General features: G+C 31.7%; 1 pseudogene; it reads left to right on the top strand.

Annotated features, from left to right (window-relative positions):
* Positions 1-4,636: 4,636 nt before the first annotated feature.
* On the top strand, positions 4,637-7,757 carry LOC142541282 (F-box protein SKP2A-like; annotated as a pseudogene).
* The last annotated feature ends 413 nt before the right edge of the window (positions 7,758-8,170 follow it).

Raw genomic sequence — 8,170 nt, 5'->3', positions numbered from 1 at the left:
CCAAAACTGATTTTTGGACCCGAATACTTAATCAGTTGGGATAGCAAATCAGAATCCCCTGTCATATGTCTTGAGCATCCACTGTCCAAATACCAAATTGAATCTTTTGTTGATGTACCTGTGACCTGCAGTCACACACAATGAATAAACTATTTGGGTCTAAACTGATTAATCCTTTAGGAACCCAGGCTTGCACCAATCTAACTTACTTTCCAGTTGTTGTGTTCCAGATAATTTTTCCCGGCTTGTGTGTGCTTGATGTGTTGTGCTGAAGAAATATGATTTTTAACCTTGTTCAACTGGTTGTTCATCCGATAACTTTTCTAAATAGGCTTACTGTTATAATAATTTGAATAGCCACTCTTAGAGTTCTGAATTTTATAGCTGAACCGTTTAGGTGACCAGTTTGGCAAATCATTTGAACTCGTTGGGCTATATCTGATTCCATACTTCTTAAACTTGTTCTTATTTTCAATCGGTTGCTCAATATTGATTTACTTGGTTCTAAAATTTCTTGTACCATAGTTGATTTTACAAAGTGAATATACTTTCCTTTGTACATATTCAGCTTTGACATAGTATCACTAGTAGAAGATTCATCTTGGCTAATAAAGTCTAAACCAATTTTATCAGTAAATGATTGCTGTAAATCTTTCATTTTAGTCAACGTGACTGATGACTTATTTCAAGCTCAAATCAGATAATTTTGTCTTGAATTTTCAAGTTTCAACTGCTGAATCAAAGATTGGTTCTCAATCATTTCAGCTTTTTGCTTAGCAATCTCCTTTCTTAGACTCAACAGTTCAACTGATTCATCAATTTCAGTTTTATTGCCTTGGGGATCAGTTTGCTTTGCTTTGGCCTTCTCAAATGAGAAAGCAAGCTTGTGATACTCATTGACCATGTCGTGTAGTGTGGAAATAAGTTTTCCCGTGTAAAATCAATTGAACTAAAATCAAATACATGCTCACTGTTTGACTCAAGTTCTATGTCATTAGCCATCAAACACTCTGCTTCTTTTCCTCATCACTAGAGCTACTCAAGCTCTCAAAATCTGATTCAGCACTATCAGTTTTTGTCCATTTGGACTTACTTTCTTCAGCTAGCAAGACTTCATGCTTCTTTTTGAATGATCTCTATCATTCTTATCTCTCCTCATGTGCTCAAATGACTTCTTTCCTTTTTCAATTGTATGTCGACTATCCTTCTTTGGCTTAGGACAATCAGCAATGAAGTGTCCATTTTTGTCACAGTTGTAGCAATCATTTGGTTCTTCCTTAGAGACATTCTTGTGAGATTTTCTTTCTAATGAACCTTGATTCCTTCTCATGAATCTCCCAAACTTCTTGGTAAACAATAACATGGCATCATTGCTCAGCTGTTCTACTAATATTTCAGCTGAACCAGTTGGTTCAAGTTTCATTGCACATAGGGCAGTTGTGACTTGTGGAGTTGATGGTTCTCTCTCTCTAGTCTGTAGTTCAAACTCGTAGGTCTTGAGATCAGCAAATGAATCAAGTAATTCCACTTTGTTCAGGTCTTTGGATTGTCTCATTGCCATTGTCTTCACATCCCATTTTTTGGGAAGCCCACGAACAACTTTTAATGCAATTTATTTATTTATTTGAATACACCTTCCTTAGTGCATTCAATTCATTTATGATGCTACTGACTCGTTCATTCATTCTCCAGTCTTCATTTTGATGTTATAAAAATTGTGTACTATGACTGATTGTTTATTTTCCTTTGTCTGCTGATTGCCCTCGCACAGCTGAATCAACTTTTCCTAAATTTCTTTGGCAGTTTTGCAAATCATGATTTTTCTGAAAATATTTTTGTCCAATGTTTTATACAAAGTATCGTTGGCCACATTATCTAAGTTTGCTTTCTTTTTGTCTTCAGCTGTCCACTCTTCACGTGGTTTTTCAATACGATGAGGTGCTCCATCAGTTAGAGCAACAGTTGTGTTAGTTTTAATAATGTACATAGGTCCATCAGTTATAACGTACCTGATGCAACTTTGATTGTTGCACTCCCAAGAGCAGATTGTCCACAAGTAGTATAATTCGGTGAGTTCGAATATCGTATCTACAGCGAAGCTAAGATAATTACAAGTCCACTACAATGTCTTTTTGTTTTGTTTTTTTTTTTCTTTTAATTGTTTGAATATTTTATTGGTAATTTTTAATTGTTCAAATTTTAATTCAAGTAGTTGAGATTAGAGGATCCACTTTTTGATATTTTAATAAAGTTAATATTAATTATTATTATTGAAATCCACTTAATAAAATGGTTCCAATATATTAAATAATCATATTTATATCATGTTATATATTATTATCTTATAAGTGTATAATATAAACAAAAACTTATAAATGTTGTCAAGTATTTATTGTACTATATATAATTTTGTAAACACTAAATCAAGATTCTCACATCAAATGGTTGGTAAAACAAAACAAACATTTAAATGGTACCAAGAAATTAATATTATGATATATTCATATATAATAAATCAATGCATCCACTTTAAATGATTGGTAATACCAAACTAACATTTAAATAGTTCCAAGAATTTAGTGTAACATATAGGAACAATAAATCAAAACTCCCACTTATAAGTACGATATAATAATGCTTAAAGAAATAAATATAACATATAAAAAAAATAATGATTAAGTAATATAAAACATAGATTATTACCTTTTAATAACCTTATTATCATACCAAAAGTTTCACTTTTTCATCTCAAATTTGGGAAGTAAGCTACTCATTATTCAAAGTGTAAAACTTTGAATATGAAATTAAGATGCTAAATATATTTAAATGAAGAAATAAAGGAAAAACAAAGAGAAAAATATTATGAACTCAAATGTTTGTTCATAAAATGAGCGATATCTCAATACATTACAATGCACCCTCTTTATAGCCAAATTTGGGGAGACAACCACAAATGAAATATTATTTTGTACACATAAGTCTTCATTAGTGTTTCAAGTAATTATGTCATCATACACATCATTTTTGAAACTCTTCTCATCCGAGTTTTCTTTTCCACATAAAACAAAACATGTAGATAATTGAGTTTTGTGAATTGTGGTATTGTTTTTTACAATTTGACCAAGTAATATGAGAAATATGGTCAAAATGTTAAAGCATGTTAAAACTGTCACTTCTTTGATAACTTTATTTGTTGCTTAATTGATCTCAATTTTGAGAAAATTTTATCTCATGCTTGCCACAAATATTGTAGATATTAAAATCAACTTTCTTCAGGTCCAAGAATAATCTTAATCTCATTTGCAAAGCCAAGGTTATTCTTGTTTTATCGAACCTGTAGAAATAGTAAAAACTTATAATTACACAACAACTTATATTTTACACAATTTAATATAAAACATATAATAATTAAACATTTTAAAAAAACAAAAATATAAATTTATATTATAAAATATTTAATTAATATACAATTTTTATATTTATCACACACCCCAATCAGCTTATTGCTAGTCCCTAACAATTTAAGTGTTAATAGCAACACAAAACATATTGATCAATTTAAATAGAAATGTAATCGAAACTATCTAAGTGTTCAAATTAAAGTTGAAATTTGTCAAAGTTATATCAAAATCATCATAATTATAATTATAATTTATGAAATATTCTGAGCTGATCAATTCAAAGCTTATTTTAAGTTAATTTAATGTACATGGCCTTCAGAAATTCCTAATAAGAGTCTCAACTACATATTCTCACTGGTTAATAAATGTTTCAATTCATGGGAATGATTTCTTTCATGGAGTTGAAATATAAATAAATGCTCAGGAAAATGGTTTACAGAATGCAGACAGACAAACGAGACAGATTAATCAAAAGATAGGAAATCTATTGATTCAAAATCTAGTTATTCTTATTATATATTTATTTTTTTCTTGATCTTTTTTTCATAACATCATAGAATCAGACTAAATATACACTAGTAGAATTTTTGGTTTTTACTTCGCCACTGGTTACTTCGGTTATTATTAATGACGAAGTAGTATATAGCGATCAACTTCGGTAATAACATCGGCGAAGTAAAACATTATTTTTTACTTCAAAATTTAAAAAACACGGGCTTCACTTCTAATTTTTTGTAACATTTTACTTCGACTGAGTAGTTTTGAAGAAGTAAAAAATTAAAAAAAAATTTAAAATTTATATTTAGTGAAGTAAAAAAATAATCATACTTATATTTTAATTTTTTTTAATTAGTTTGTAAAATATGAACCTATAATTAACATTTAATCTCTCAAGATTTTTAAATTGTAGCGCCTATATACACACAATACACACACATACATCCCAAACCCCAAACCAGTCGCCCCTTCTCCCTTTCTCTTCAAGTCGCGTCACCGCCTGCATAGTGCTCTGTTTTGGCTTTGACTCCTCCGAAATTGACTAACGCTTCTCCGATACAATTCCTGCTTACGGCCTCTACTACGCCATCAACAAGAATTGCAATATCACTGTTGCGAAGCAGCAGAAGCTGGCCGAGTCGCCCCCGATGTCTCCGATGAGCATCTCGGTCAACGATATGATGTCTTCCATGCGCCAGCTGTAGTTGAGAAAAGTGAAGTCCATGCCTCATTCATGGATGGGTGGAAATTCTTCTCCGAGGACGCACTTGACACGATCCGAGAACTTCAGCCTCCCAACGACTCCAACATGGATCTTGACCCGAACTGAGATTAGCTATTTTGACGCATGGGAGGAGGCAGTTCCGGTGATGCAGAGGGTCGAATCCGTTAGGGATTTGAGGGCCAAGATGTTCGAGAAACTATGCAAGGAGAATCTCTTGGATCTAAATCCGAATCCGGATGTTGGGTGGGTGACGAATCTACTCGAATAGGTTTGATTCGAATATTTCTGGATAAGGAATCACCATTTTGGAATCCACCTCTGTAAGTACGAAAATGTCGTAATTATTGTATCAGTAAATATTTGATTTAAACATGGATAGAATATGGATGGTGATGGTGGGTTTGAAGATCAGAGACTATTAAGTTTTTGGGCCCTAGTAAATCGAAGAAGATAACAAATCTGCTCACATTTTCCCTCGGTTGATGAACTTGTGTGGGATCTTGTTCTGTACGGATACATGTCATGATGAAATGAATTCATTCAAGATTGCAAGAATAATTTTGGACGGTTAAAAACATATCAATTTTAATCAAGGTTACAAACAATTATATCACTGTTTTGAGAGTTGAACTTGTATTGTTTGTGGATTTTTTAGAAATTCTATCTTGGAGCATTCAATTTTTTCATTGCAAATTGTGATGAAATGTGGCTATATCATATATGGGTAGACTGAGTCTCGTAATGGGGTAACAAAGAAAAGAGAGTAGAAAAATTTGTTGCTGATTCTATGAGGTTTGAATGATTTTTGCTTGTAGAACATAAATACGTTAGTAATATATTAGTGCATATCTAATATCGGGGACGTGTTTCGAAACCCTGTTAGTATAATGAGATTGTTTTCAATTAAGAGTTGTATATTATACATATCACTTATCAGACCTATCTGAGAGTTGAGATGGAGTTCCTCTGTTTTAGTTCATGTTTGTGGACTGTAAATTTGTTCTACCGAATAATTGCCACCAGTCTAGTATCATATCAAACTTGTTTGCTATTGTTATCTTTTAAGTGGAGAATTCATAACCCCTTTTATACCGAGCATTTGTGTGCAGCTAAGAAATTGGTATTCGATTGGTACATATCATTTTCTTTCGTTTTTGTCAGTTAACAAGTGCTATTAGCAGTTGTGGGGATGAATTTAAGTTCATCCACAAAAATAACTGGATGAAAGATATTTATGAAACAAATTTCATATTTTTTTAGTGTATACAGCATATACATGTTTTAAATATGTTTTAATTTCATAATTAATGTCCAATGTGATTTTCGTAAACTTTTCATGTCTCGATAATCTTTTATTTCCGCTTTATAGAAAAGAACAACATGAACATTATCGTAGTTTTTATTAAGAACAACTAATATACCCAGTTGTTAACTGGATTTTTTCCTATTAAATGCAAGAAAGACATGAATGATCTTGTTCTATCACTAGTTCCCAAATTCACCAAACTCCAGGTTCTAATCCTTCGGCAAGATTCGCCTCAACTACTAGATGATGCTGTTGAAACAATCGCACGATATTGTAGTGACCTGCAAGAGTTGGATCTCAGTAAAATCTTTAGACTAACAGATAGATCGTTGTATGCCTTGGCTTATGGTTGCCCAAATCTTTTAAAGCTGAACTAAGTGGTTGTTCGGCCTTTAGTGATTCTTTTGTGGGATATTTATTCGGGTTTTGCTGGAAGTTGAAATCTTTGAATCTTTGTGGATATGTGAAGGCAGCATCTGATAGGGCTTTGAAGGTATAATATATTTAGAATTTTGTACCCACTCATCTTATGATGTTGAATTTGGCTCTGAATTCTGTGTGTCTATTTTGTGCAGGCGATTGGATCCAACTGTAATAATTTGCAATCATTTACTCTTGGATGGTGTGATCGTGGTTGTGACGAAGGGGTAAAGAGTTTAGCACGTGGTTGCCCTGGCCTCAAAGCTCTTGAATTGTGTGGATGTGTTCTAATAACAGGTACACTCTTCTTATTCGTTCTTTAGGTTGTTGTTATGTTAATAACTCGAGCACAATTAGTTAAAAGTCAAGTAGATTTTTGCCAATTTATGGTGGAACTTAAACTTAGCTGATGATACTAGTTTGAAGTATGAAAATAACTTCATTGGCTTTTGTTTACACAAGACAAACCTACCGAGGGATGAGTAGATATAGTCGTCATCTTAAACAAAAAACTTCATATTTAATGAGTAATCATTTTGAGAATACCAATTTTGCTTAGGCATCACAAGGAATGAAAATTGAATCATTATCGTAATTTGGATATTGCACTATAGCTCAAGTAATTTAGCCCCTCCAATCTCAGCTAGAAGTTAAAAAATGAATCATTTTGATATTGAAGTTGACCCAAACTAAAGATCAAAATGGAGTTTGTTAATTTGGTGCAAGCATGATTATTTTGATAAATTTTTTCTGGAAGTTAATTTCGAGTTTCACCCCGAAGACTTGATCTGCATATCTAGTTTTACCCCAAAATGTAATAAGTATCCCCCCTCAGTCACTCAATTGAATTTTTGAGTCCTTGACACAATTATTTATTACATGCTCTGGTTTATTATGGAGATAAACTGTTGTCATTGGGATATGTGCACATGAAATTTATATAATTATTAATTCTGGAATTTATGCTATTAGAATTGATGGTTGGGATAATTTGTTTCGGTTGGGATATATATGCATATGGTAATATGCATTTTATGATAATTGATATGTTGTTTTGCTCTTTATTTTGAAGTACGGAATCGCCTAAAAATTAAGTTGAAATATATCCTGAAAATTGCTCCGAATAATGCATTCTCATTTGTGGATATATATTGTCATTTATTTTGGATGAATGATCTTATTAATCTAATGCATCTTGTATTTTTTACATTTCAGTTTGCAGGATCAATCAAGAACCATTATTACAATCAATCTTAATATGATGAAGTCAGAAGTGAATGGAGTGAATTCGTCTACTCTTGTGTAGGTGGTTAAATGGATCATGTGTGTCATTGTGCATTTTAAAATATATTTTTGGATGTACACTTTTCGTTTTGTGGATATATTTGTAGATATATTTTTGGATATACACTTTTGGTTTTGTGTATATATTTGTGGATATACACTTTTGCAATAAAATATGATTATTTACTTTAACATTAAACTAAATGATGAAGTAATAAAATACAAAATAATTCATCATATTAAAATTGTGTCGAAGTTAAAGAAAGAATGTACTTCACCACTACTCAATAATTGTGAAGTCGTTCTTAATTAATTACTTCACTATAATAAAAAAATGAAGTCTTTTAAATCGATTACTTCGTCAATAAATTTAAATTGTGAAGTAACAAAATACCAAATTCTTCAACAAATACAAAACATGTGAAGTTATAAAAAACATTTACTTCGTCAATCAATGTAAACTATGAAGTTATAAATAAGCTATTACTTCTGCACTTTACGAAACAGATGAAGTAAAAGACGTTGTTTTACTTCGGC

Source organism: Primulina tabacum, chromosome 4 (assembly GCF_025594145.1).
Source record: "Primulina tabacum isolate GXHZ01 chromosome 4, ASM2559414v2, whole genome shotgun sequence".
In the NCBI taxonomy this organism is placed as follows: Eukaryota; Viridiplantae; Streptophyta; class Magnoliopsida; order Lamiales; family Gesneriaceae; genus Primulina; species Primulina tabacum.
The sequence above is the reverse complement of the archived record's forward strand: the minus strand, read 5'-3'. Positions and strand labels throughout refer to the sequence as shown.